This window comes from Canis lupus, chromosome 33, assembly GCF_048164855.1.
Source record: "Canis lupus baileyi chromosome 33, mCanLup2.hap1, whole genome shotgun sequence".
Lineage (NCBI taxonomy): Eukaryota > Metazoa > Chordata > Mammalia > Carnivora > Canidae > Canis > Canis lupus.
Genome location: NC_132870.1, coordinates 29145566 through 29159197, shown reverse-complemented (window position 1 = coordinate 29159197; position 13632 = coordinate 29145566). Strand labels below are relative to the sequence as shown.

The following is a 13632-nucleotide window of genomic DNA, read 5'->3' as shown; positions in this document are numbered from 1 at the left end:
GCTGAGCAGCACACCCCCGTGGCTGCCATGGTCTGCCCCTTGTGCCACATACATCCACTTCCCCATACGTTTGGGAAGTAGGCCTTCAATGGTTCCTGTGCATCTCTCTTCCTCAGGGGAGACTCAGAAGAGTGAGCTTAGTGGAGCAAACTACAACTCCTGTAACTACAAATAGTTTTAGGGCCACTACTGGTACTCATTATTTTCCTTCTCCACTACTGAAATTCCACTCACCCTCGGCCATCACTTCTGGATGTCCTAGAGTCGTGTGTCCCAGGCCCTCATTCCTAAGGCGTGTGAGCCTCTGGAAACCATGTCTTCTCCAGGCCAGGGCTGAGGGACTGTCCATTCATAGTTACAATTAGGCAAGGAGTACCAAAGAGACATAAGAGTTTCACAGGTATCCTGCCTCCCGCACTGTGGAACAAAAGCCCTACCTCCTTCTGGAGATCAAAGTCAATTAACCCTGCCCATATGGTGACTCCAACTGCCTAGCTGCAAGGAGTCCAAGATGCTCATAGGTAGCTTATAGGTTAGCAAGACTCCTTCTTTGGGGACCAGAGCCTCCAACCCTACAGATCCCAAAGCTGTAGGGATAGGAAAAACAGAATTCTCCACTGAGTCATTGATGGTAAGTGGGGCCATTCACGCTTTCACCTCTTTAATCTAGGATTCTCCTGGGGGGACAGTGCCTTATGGGGGTCTCTGACTGGGTCCAGATACTACCATCTGAAGGATAGCACCCCATGCTTGCAGAGTATTACCTCTGAGCCAGCACCTTGGCTACACCTTTATTCAGGAGGGTATTCCAATACCCTATCAAAGTGGCAGCTTCAGAGTAATGTGAGTGTAATACAACTGGTCGATTTCTACCCTGCACATTTTCACTGTAAAGTGGGTTCCTCATTTGGGTGATGTTTTGTGGGATTCCATGCTTATGGATCAGGCATTCCATAAGCCCCTAAATTGTGCTTCTGGTTCAGGCTCTGTAAGTAGGAAACTCCAAGGCAAACCCATACCCTAAATAGATGTCTATTGTGCAAATAAACCACTGGCTCTCCTCTCCCAGGACAGAAGGAACCCCATGCATTTAACTTGTCACCAAGTGGCCAGTTGATCTCAAGGGATAGTGTCATGTCAGAGACTCACTGTTGGTCTCTGTTGCAGGCAGATTGGGGATGGAGAAGGGGCAATAGCTAGATCTTTCTTGGTAAGTGGGAGTCTATGCTGTGGGCCAACATCTCTGCCATTATGACCACTCTGTCCATGTGCCCATTGTGAAGTGGCTAATGTCAAAGGTTGACTGATGTCAATTGCCAAGTCATTCTGTTCACCTGGTTGCTCAGTGCCTCTTCCATGCTGGGTGCTTTTTGATGTACATTAACATGTGACACAAACAAATTTTAGCATGTGTTATTTACTCCATGTATACAGTTCTATGCCTTTACCCGGTACCTCCTTTGTCATGGACTCTAACACTTTCTTTCAGGCTCCTGACTGGCTAACCAGACCATTCACCACTGCTCATGAGTCTGTTTATGTGCTCACTTTGAGGGGTGATCACGTGTACCGCTCAAAGTTCTACCATTGGAAGATTTTCCCTTGTCACTGTCTTTCAAGGCCATCATTGAGTATGGCCATCATCCTCTTTACTGAAATGATAGATCCTGATTCTTAGTAAGGTTTATCTCCCATCTTCCTGAGCAAACATATCCTACTGAGGTTTCTAATGCTAGTATATTAGTATACCTCCATGCTAGTATACCTCCAGTATACCGTACAGTGTACTCCAGTATAGTACCTCTCTTCCTACAGGATCAGAATGATGTCATCTGTAACTTATCACCAATAGTCTTCAGGATACCTAGATAGTGCAGATCTCTTGAGGTTAAGTTATGACAGGGGGCAGGAGAATTATTCTAGTTCTGGGGCAAAAGTGTAAAGAATATTGTCTTCCATAAGAATGCAAACTGGTTCTCATTTTTATTTTCTGATTGGTTTAAAATAAGCATATTCTCAAAATTAATGACCACATATCATGTACATGAGGCCTTATGAATCTGCTCTAGCAACACCACCATGCCTAGCACTGCAGCTGCAATTGGGGCTACTTACTGCTTGGTTGAGCTTGTGATAGTGTGTAGTAATTTTCCAGTTGTCATTTAATTTCAGTAGAAGCCAAGTCAGCTAATTAAGAGATGATACACACAGCCGCCCCTACATCCTTTTAGATTTTTTTTTAATTAATTTATTTATTTAGGTAGGTAGGTAGTTGGAAATACAATTGATTTTTGCATATTGACTTTGATTTCAGCAAACTCGCTAAACTCACTTGCAAATTCCAAAACTTTGTAAATTCTTTTGGATTTGTACATATATAATCATATCATCTGAGAATAATGACAGTTTTATTTATTCCTTTGTGATGCTTCTGTGTTTCCCATCAATGCTCCAGTCTTCTCTGCATAGAATTCCCTTAATTATGTATTCTCTTAACGCCACTTTGCATTACCCCTTGGATTTCATTATTGCTTTCCTTGACATCAATAATCACTTTATATTTTGTTGTATCATTTTATTGTATATTACATTTTTTCTTTATTCCCCCCAAGTTTTTATTTTGAAAATTTTTAAGTCTTTAAGAAAGTTTCACATAGTAATGAAAATTCCTTGTATCTTTCACCTGGATTCACTGATTGTAATATTTTGGCCCACTTAGTTTCCTATCTATATACTACTACACAAATTTTTTATCTTTGGTTAAGCCATTTGAGCCATTTGAGATTTGTGGCTGATATCCAGGCATTTACCCTAAATATGTCACCTTGTTTTTCCCCCAAACAAAGGCATTCTCCCACACATCGATTATCACATTAAGGATATTTAAGATTAGTTTATAATATTATCTAATACGCAACACATATCCAAATTTCCTAAATTGCATCAATAATGTCCTTTATAGCCTTTTTTAAAAATTCAGAATCCTAGGAAGGATCTGGCAAAGTATTTAGTGGTCACTTCTGTTTAGTTTTTTTTAATCTAGAATATTTTCCTATCTATTTTTTCTCTCATCACACTAACATTTTTGATGAATACAAGCCAGGTGGACATTTTGAAGAGTGTCTTTCAATTTGAATTTGTATAATTTTCTCATGATTAAATTCAGGCTAAATATTTTGGCAGAAAAATTACATAGGTAATATACTTAGATTTATTTTCAAATGGAAAACTAACCTGAAATTAACTTCATCATGATACATTGTTTTATAGTCTATATATAGACTATATGGGGAATTTTTTATATATATATTATATATATATATATATACACACACACACACACACACATACACATATGTATTACATATTTTGTATTGTATTTTATATTTATATATATTCTATATATAGGCATATATATAATTTGAGACAGATACATATCTTAAATGTATGTATGTACAAAAATCCTAAACTCAATTCTGGCAAACCAAACCTGTACTTATTAAAATTCAACAATGCAAAATTAAGTAGAATTTTTATCCTCTTCTTGTTTAATGCAGAGACTTTGTAATATTTTTATTTCATTTGCCTCTCTAAATGTTACTGTTTTAAGTCTGTAATTTTAGGCATATGTGTGTGTATACATGCTTTTATATATATACTTTTTGTTTTTCTTCATTTTTTCCTTCCCTCTGCAATTATTTTCCTTTTTTATTGTACAACATCCTTTTATTATTTGCTTTTAGAGTGGGTTCTTGGTTCAGTTTCTTTGTTTGGTAAACTGAAGGCCATAGATGTTAAGTGACTTAATGAAGTACAGTCTTTAGAGGCAAAGTTAAGACTGGCATCAAGATCATTCTGACTTCTGGGCTGGTGCTTTTCCCTCCACATCATTTTAAGATGTAGAGATCAGAGGCATTAAATTGACAATTTTGACATAGATGGTTGAATCTCCTGATGAAATATAAAACTAGTTATTTTGATAAATGGTTTTGAAATACTAGAAGCAAAAGGAAAATACAGTTTATCAGTCAGTGACAGACACAAAAATACTAATTAGGGAAACTCAAATGATACAGTAACAAATACACAATAATTTTACTAGCCAATATTGACCTGTATGTAATATAATATTGGCCGCCAGATGCTGGTTTATGCATCCTTGCTACTTTTTATACCAATAGCAATATCATCTGTGAACTGAAATAAACAAGGAAAGTAGAAATCCGGGATGCATTTTCCACCCCCTAAGAGAAGAAAATTTCAGTAATAATACAGGATTTGAAGGAGGAACAGAACTATGGGAGCAGAAAATGCAGATTTCGAGAGCAAAAATGATTTGCAAGGAGCCATGGTCCCCTAACATTTGTTCCTTCAGAACACACTGAGGACTGAGTGAAACCATGTCCCCTCATGCCTCACACACACAGTTTCTGGTCTTCTTGGTGTAAGAATTGTAAAAGAAGAAATAAAGAAGATGGAGAGAGAAAAATAATCCCCCATCCCTTTCAAATATTCATTAATCTGCTTTAATTCCTCACTAATAATATTGCTGTGTGATATTCTTGAGATTACTAACCTATGGTGTCGATCTGGATCCTAAGTTTGTTTCTTTTCCTTTTATCTTCCAGAACTGCTTCTTAAATTTCTCTTTCCTAAAGGGTTTCAATAATACAAATTGTTTTATAAAAGCACCAATTTCCTTGTGGTGGTCTGATTCAGTCACCCAGTCACTCCTGTCATTGCCCAATGGGGTAATGAAAAACCTGGCCATCACAGCAGGCTTAGGGGTTATGCACAGACTCAGCAACATGGACTTCTGCTTACCAGAGTCAATTTGGCTACAGCCACTCCCGATTGCCCAATCTGTCAACAGCAGAAGCCAGTGCTGAACCTCCAGTATAGCACCATTACCCAGAGAACCAGCCAAATAACTAGTGGCAGGTTGATTAAATTATATTGCTTCAACCATGAGAGGGGTAGTGCTTTATTTTTACTGGAGGAGATAGTTAACTCCAGATATGGACTTTCCCTTCCTCCCTGCAATACTCCTACCAAAACCATCATTCATAGATTTCCAGAATAAGTCCACTGTCATGGTACTAGACGCTACATTACTTCTGACACAAGAATTCATTTCACAGAATAATGAAATGTAGAAAAGGGTCCATGATCATAGAGTTCACTGGTCTTCCATGTTTTCCACCATCCTGACATAATTAGCTTACAAGAATGGTGGAATGGCCTTTTTATGACCAGATTATGGTGCCAGCATCTTGCAAGGCTGGAGAAATGCTCTTAAGAGTGGAGCAAATAGTCTAAATTAATGACCAATATATGGTGTTCTTTCTCCTACAGCCAGGATTCACGGTACTAGGAATCACAGGGTGGAAATGAAAGGGAATCCTCTAACTATTAACCACAGGGATCCACTAGAACAATTTTTACTTCCCATCCCCACAAGTTTAGCCTTTGCTGGTCTGGAAGTCTTGGTTCCAAAGGAAATAATCCTTCCACTAAAGGACACAACAATGATCCCTTCTAAAAGCTGAGACTGCCATCTGGCCACTTTGGATTTGTCATGCCACTGAATCAACAGGTAAAGAGGATGATTGTTTTAATTCATTGGAGTGATTGACACTGATCATAAGCAGAAATAGTGTTACTAGGAGGCAATAGGGGTAAGGAAGAGTATTTCCGGAATGCAAGAGAAAAATAAACATCACCCCCAAAATTTTTTTTTAGGTGATGAGGTGCAGAGGGAGAAGGAGAGAGAGAATCTTTAGCAAGCTCCATGCCCAGTGCAGGGTCCTATACCAGCCCAATCTCACAACCCTGAGATCATGACCTGAGCTGAAATCAAGAGTTGGATGCTTAACTGACTGAGCTACCCAGGCATCCCTCACCCAAAGATTTTTTAAAGTGTATGTTGGAGTGGATTTTGTATCCTTTTCTGGGGGAAAGGGATGTGTGTTTGGGGTTGCATGTGGTATAGGTGTGTCATGGTCGGTGGAAACATGAAGTTGCTATTGTCTTTATTTGGAGTTTAAATACAGTTTAAGGAGATGCACATAGGTTCCAAGTCAAGGAAGGAAGGGCGTGCTGGGTTTGTAATGTGTCAGCATGCCTAGAATGAACTGTATTTCCAAGAATTCCTTTTCCTGTGTGTTTTTGGTTAGGGTAGGCCATAAGACAGATTCGGGTTTGAGACTTTGAATGAGGCAGTGAAGCAGAAGTCACTTTGTAGCTAATACCCATTGTCACCGATGTGCTGACTCACCTGTTTGATGTGAGGCAGTGACTGGGCTGCAACTTACCCACTTCCCCTGGGTCCCCTTAGCTCCTGCAATTCCTGGACTTGAGGTATGTGTTGAGTTCCATGATAAAGGACCCAGCTAACGCATGACACTCACACCACTAGGGTCAGAGGCAACAAAAATCGACATGAGTTTCAGTCTGTCCTCATGGGCTTCTATGCTTTGGATTCCAGATCTTGTTCTTGCCATATTACATCAGCCTTGCCTTTTCAAATAGATGCTAGGACTGTCCTGCCTTACAGAGATTGTTACACAATTACATAAGGTCAAATCCCTGTAACAAATCCCTATAAATATAAATGTAATATAAGTATAAACATATGTGTACGTATATGAAAAGCAGACTTACTAGGATATATATATATATAAGTGTGTGTGTGTGTATATATATATATATATATATATACACACACTATACTATATACTATATAGATATACTAGTGGTTCTTCATTTATTATTGGACCAATACTGATACATAATACAAAATATATTCTCTTACCATAATGGAATTAATCTAAAAATCCATAAAAGAATGATTACAGGAATATCTCCAAACACTAGGAAATTAAACAACACACTTTTATTTATTTATTTATTTATTTTTAGAGAGAGAGAGAGCATAAGCAGGGATGGGGAGGGGCAGACAGAGAGGGAGAGAAACAATCTTAAGCAGGCTCCATGGTCAGTGTGGAGCTGGACCTGAGGCTCAATCTCACAACCCTGAGATCACGATCTGACCAGAAATCAAGAGTTGGACACTTAACTGACTGAGCCACCCAGGTGCCCCAAAACAACACACTTTTAAATCATGGGTCAGGGACGCCTGGATGGCTCAGATGGTTAAGTGTCTGCCTTCAACTCAAGTCATGATCCCAGGTCCTGGAATCGAGCCCCACATCGGGTTCCTAGCTCAGCGGGGGGTCCTGCTTCTCCCTCTCCCTCTTTCTCTCCCTTTGCTTGTGCTCTCTATGTCTCTCTCAAATAAATAAATTAAAAATCTTAAAGAATATATAATGAATCAAATAAGTCTCAAATGACATTAGAAATGTTGAACAGCAAATATACCAAGTTTTTCATGCTACTCTGTAGCACCTAGAATACATTAATACGTCCTCTATTAATTGAAGGGTATCTTAGGTGGGGTTCCCCAGAAGCAGAGCCTGAGACAGGGATTCTTGTACAAGTGACTTATTGGAAGAGCTCTCAGGAAGAGTGGATTAAGGAAGTAAGGGGAGAGGAGAAGTCAGGAAAAGAGCAGCAAAGCTCTTTTAAGGATAGCAAAGCTATCCTTAGCAGGAGCCTACCTCTAGAACATAATAACACCATACAATTAACCCCCTTCAGACAAGGGGCTGTGGCCTTTACAGTATCAGGCAGTCATTGGCTGCAAGCCAAAGTGAGGGCTGTTTCCAGACATCTCTGGGATAGCCAGCTCCACTGGGCAGAGGTCAATTCTCCAGAGAAAGGGAAGCCCTGAGCCATAAGCAGTCAACACTTAAGAGTAGCTGGGGGCTGGGTGTGCTAGCCTGATAAAAGGGTCTATCTGGGCAGGGCATCAGCAGCATCCATTAAAAAGGGTTTCAGAAGAAATTTATTTGTCATGAGACGTCTAACACATTTTCTTTTATTTTGAGACAGAAAGGCATCATCTTTCACTATGGTGTGTGAGCATGGAAACAGCATTTAAAAACATGGTTTCCTTCTACTGTCACAAAAAAATAATTCTTAAAAAAAAAAAAATCTAACGAGAGAGCAGCTTTGGAATGGCAACTGCAAGAAACCTGTCCTTACAATTAGCCACACATCTAAGGAGACACTGATGTGTGCTCAAGGGCATTAGGTTGCCTCCATAAGTGAGGTGAGCTTGGAGAACACCAGCCCAGGGGGTGCTCAGGCTCTCTGCTCTCAGAAGCCACAGCAGTGTTCCAGAACCAGGTGGAAGCCGGGGGTTCTCTTCCAGCTTTGCCAGGTAATCACCGTGTGACCTCGGTGACTCGTTTGTTTTGCCAAATCTGTGTCTTCGTCTGTAAGATCAGGTAATCACACCAGGGCTTGCTACCTCTTAGGTGGTTGTGAGAAGGAAATGAGAGAATACATAAGCAGGGTGCCTGGAAGCCCCAGCTTTTGCTAATGAAGCTCCTAGGACCAAGTTTGCAAACACCCACACAGCCACCTTAGGTTGCTGAGGGATTATTAGTTCTTCCCCAAAGACAGAGGTCAAAGGAACCATGAGAGGAAACTTGTGTGGGTGAGGGTAGCTTGACCTTGGTGTCTGACGGTGGGGGCAGGGTGGTTGGGGAAGGAGGCCCCGACAGCTCAGCTTGGTGGAGAAAAGAAAATAAGAAGGGAGATTGTTGGGCTCACCCTCACCATTGCCTTGAGTTGCCAGGTGAGTGCCTTCAGACCTCAGCTCCAAGGGTCCCTAGCACTGGTGTCACAGTTGTTTTGAAAGGTCAATAGGAGAACTGTAGGTGGGGACTCATAGACCTCAGACAGTTGTTTATCCACCTCTCTTCATCTTCCAAACCCTTGGGCTAGGAATTACAATCTAAGCCTTTCTCCCTTTCATAGCTGCTCTTGGCAAGCAAAGCCAGGTGGAGTCACTGGTGAGGAGTGGTGGCCGTGGGGGCCTGGATTTCTGATGCCTGCCACGCTCTCCCTCGAGCTCTTCCACCCCTACTCCAGTCCCATTCCCTAAACCTGAGGGTTCTAAACTTGTCCCAAATACACTGCCCCACCATTCTGGATATTTTTCTATACATCTCCGATTGCACGTTGCCCTAGTTTCTGCTGAGTGTGTGCTTAAGAAGGGAATTACCGAGTGTGTAGGGTATGTGAATGTTCAACTGAAGTAGATAATACTAAACTATTCCCACCCAAGTCATTACCTCAATTTCTCTTCTCAATGGCAACTTTTTTTTTTTTTTTTTTTTTTTTTTTTAGGTTCGAGAGTGCTTTAATGGGGAGCCCTCCTGGGCGAGGTTCCATGACTCGGAGAGGTGGCCTGAGTCAGGGAAGTCGCTCAATGGCAACTTATAAGAAATCCTCCAGACCCATGTCCTCTCCAGTATTTCATATTGTCAGTAGTGCTGTTCATAACAGCAAAACCTAGAAACATGCAAATGTCCCCTCAGCGGTTGGGTAGGTTAATAGGTCATGAAATATGTACACAGTGGACTATAATATAGCATTTAAAAATGATCAACTGGGGAGCACCTGGGTGGCTCAGTTGGTTAAGCATCTCTGTCTTCAGCTCAGGTCATGATCTCAAGGTCCTGCGATCAAGCCCCGCATCAGGCTCCATGCTCAGTGGGAAGTCTGTATCTCCCTCTCCTTCCTGCCACTCTGCCTACTTGTACTCTCTCTCTCCCTGTGTCAAATAAGTAACATCTTTTTTAAAAAATGATCAACTGCCATGCCACACAATATAGATAATTTTATCAATAAAATCATAGGTGGAAAAATATGTCTGAAAGATTACATAAAACAGGAGACCCTTCCTATAAACACACACATACAACATATTTTTAATAATGCATTTAAATACCAAAAAGAAGTATATAGAAAGCAAAGCAGGTTGTGATGAGCACAGGATGAGGGTGTGGGATGAAAAAGGATAGTTTGATAAAAGGTATCATGTGAAAAAAAAAAAAAAGGTATCATGTGGTTAATTTTAAGTTATTGTCAAGGTCCTAGCTTTCAATTTAGGTATTATGTTCTCAGATATTTATGGCATTATTTAAAATAATCCAATAACTAACTAAAGACCATACATGAACTAATGATGGTCATTAGTTCACAAACCAGGGACTGCATTCATTCAGTTCTATACACATATATATATTAGTTTTCTAAATGGAAGAAGGGAGGGAAAGAAGAAAGAACAGATAGAAGGAAGAAACCACTAACCTTAGAGAATTAACAGAAGTCATTCAAGACAGAGCTTTAGCCTAATGCCCTATACACACTGGTTGGTTGGGTATTTATTTGTGAATCATCTTTTTTTTTTTTTTTTTTTTGCCTCCCTTCATGCTTTGCCCTCCTTGTGCCATTTCACAAAGATGGGCATCCATCTTCATAAAAAAATATTTATTTTTTTTAAATCTTTAGAATACAAGAACTATTCAATTTTGCAACCAATTCCTAGGACCACAAAGTCTAAACTAAAATGGTGGCAAGGAGAGTTTGCCCTTATTTTGTATCCAGTTGAAAGAGAAAAAAAAAATTAATCCTTTCCTAATAGCAGTTAAAATGGGTGTTCTCAAGTCTTGGTGGTATAATAATCACCTGGGGGCTTTTTTTCTTTAATAGGAGAGGGGGAGGGGAAGAAGGAGGGAGAGAGAATCTTTAAGCAGGCTTCATGCCTGCCATGGAGCCCGACGCTGGACTCAATCGCCTGACCCTGAGATCATGACCTGAGCTGAAACCAAGAGTGGAACCCTTAACCAACTGAGCCACCCAGATGCTCCCTGGGGACATTTTAAAATGCAGATTCCTTAGAAATTCATTTTCAGGTATCTGCATTTTTAACCATTATTCCAGATAATTCTGACATAGGTAGTCTGAGGGCCATATTTTGAGAAATACTGGGTTAAAGAATTGAAACAAGAGGGATAAAGAATTGAAACAAGAGGGATATTTATATAGCTAAGCAATTTGCCATTAAGGAGTCAGTAATGGAACGACTAAGGACAACTCTACTATAAACACATAAAATCTTGTAAGTTATGAGTCAATTAGGGAAATGCCTTTTTATGTGTTTAGTACATAGTACATATTATTTCTGATAATTTGTATTGGTATCGGTCCTTGGGAGGGGTGTGTGTGTGTGTGTGTGTGTGTGTGTGCGTGTGCATGCTTATTTTCCAACAGGTACCTGGAGGACACTTAAAAGTATACTAGCATATCTGCAAAACTTATCCTGGCAATGAATCCTTAAAGAGGATTAGATTTAAAGGACTCAACAGCCCCCCATACAGGTCTTCTGGAATGGCACGCCAAGCCCAATGCACACCATCTGAAGCCAATAAACTAGTCATGACTGGATGCCATTTTCCCCCCATTTTACCAAACATAATGGTGCAGAATGACCCTTAAAGTGGAAGGGGGAAACTGGCATTTGGATTTCCAATACTATTAAAATACTTCCCAACTTATCTTTTTAAAATTAAACAACTCCAGCTATTCTAGGCTCTTCTCATAGAAATTTGTTTCCTAAGCATTGATTTTTTTTAATTCAAGGTTAATTATGTGTGAAATACAATTTATACACAGTAAAATTCACCCATTTTGGGTATGTATATTAATAGTATACTTCATATTTGACAAACATATATAAAGAGTGTAGAAGCAGCCAGAACCCCTTCTTTCTGGTCTGCGGTCAGTGTGTGTTTGATTCCAGGAGCCATGGTTGTCAGGATAACTATATGTTTTACGAAAAGTCTCAAAGAGAGAGGTAAGAATATTTGAGCTCTCTACATATCTAAGTGGTGCTTCTGCAGTTTATATTCTGTGTTACTTGGCCCAGGCTGCCACAACAAAATACCATAGATTAGATGGCTTGCTTAAACAACAAAAATTTATTTTCTCATGATTTTGGAAGCTGGAAGTCCAAGAGCAGGGTAGAAGCATGGTTGGTTTCTAGTGAGACTCTCTTCTTGTCTTACAGATAACTGCTTTTTCACCATGTCTTCACATCTCAGGGAGAGAAAGACAGTAAGCTCTCTGGTATCTCTTCTTATAAGGGCACTTATCCCATCTTGAAGACTCCACCATCATGACCTCATCTAAATTTAGTGATCTCCCAAAGACCTAATCTCTGAATACCATTACACTGGGGGTTAGGATTTTCACACCCAAGTTTGTTGGGGGTGAGGAGAGTTCAATTCAGTCTATAGCATACCCACAGAGTGTATTTCTGGCTCAAATCTTCAGAGTTATACTGGGTTTGGGAGAGGAGGGGTAAAGAACCTCCTACTTCCATAGGAGCACTCAGAGAAACTCTTTGCCTATAATCAAGTCCTGATGGGGAAATATGAGAATCAACTCTTTCTGTGGGCAACCCAAGAGCTGGGTGATTTCTTACCCCCTTCCAGGTAAGAGTCAGGTTGAGATTTCACATAACTCCTTAGTGTCATCACTTGAGTCAAGAGTCAAAGTTCTATCCTTCAGAAAGTCAGGACCTTCCCTGCCCTTGGAGTCCATAGTCAGACACATAACAACCTGAGGTTAATTTCATCATCTTTATTATACACATTGCTGTCCAGGGGTCCCTGGGTAGCTCAGCAGTTGAGCGTCTGCCTTCGGCTCAGGTTGTGATCCCGGGATCCTGGAATCTAGTCCTGCATCGAGCTCCCCACAGGGAGCCTGATTCTCTCTCTGCCTTTGTCTCTGCCTCTCTCTCTCTGTCTTTCATGAATAAATAAATAAAATCTTTTAAAAAATAAACATTGAGGCCCAGATGCATCTATTTTATAAGAGCAGGGTGATGAATTTTTATTAATACTCAGTTATAAAAATAAAAAAGTCATGATGGCTCTGATGTATTGGAATAAAGAATATAGCCTCTATAGCTGGTACTTTACATGAAGTTGGCCTTTCCATGAAAATGTGAAAAGTTATCACTATTACCAAGAACTTCTTTGGGTTCCTCAAACAAATCTGTCAGTTTACATATTCAATAGGAAAAATCTCCAGTGAATCAGACAAAATTCTAACTGAACCCTCGAACTGAATCACTTTATCTCTACCAAATAATAATAATAAATTATTAAATAAGAAATCTGTAGCTCTGAAAAGAAAACCGAGGACTTTCTCTAAAATCTTCTAATGTGATGGGATCCAAATATAAAGATAATTTGAATAAATAAGCTTTGCTCCAAAAATGCATGAAATCCTTTCATTATGATTGTTTCCATGTGTCTTTCTGAAAGCTTCACAGGTCAAGTCCAAGAATGATAGAAAACAGCCTTTTTTTTTTTTTTCTTTTAATGGCATGTTTGCGTTAGATAGTCCTGCATTAGTTTTCTATCTGATCTGGCTTGATTCTGGGTGTTAGAACTTGGGAGTCCATCTGACAGGGCCCCTGGAGGGGGAGTAGCTGCCAGTCAGGGGGAAGAGAAGCAGAGCCTTGTCTGACTTACAAATGCTTAGGATAGGCAGTGAAACTTCAAAATGAAAGAGCAGCAAAATTTTCTTATCTCCATCCCATAATTAAGTCATAAAAGTCTTGACTTTCCCTAATGGGTAACCATGTGGTTTTACACTGTGCATTAGTTTGGGTTTTCCTAAAAAGCAGACACTGAGACAAGGGCCTGG

The 13632-nt window shown here is 40.0% G+C and overlaps 1 long non-coding RNA gene across 1 annotated transcript; it reads left to right on the top strand.

The window, feature by feature from the left end:
* The first annotated feature begins 3443 nt into the window (after positions 1-3443).
* LOC140623508 (uncharacterized) lies at positions 3444-12762 on the top strand. The gene is made up of 2 exons (XR_012023123.1): positions 3444-8284; positions 9259-12762. It is a non-coding gene; the product is annotated as an uncharacterized lncRNA (long non-coding RNA).
* The last annotated feature ends 870 nt before the right edge of the window (positions 12763-13632 follow it).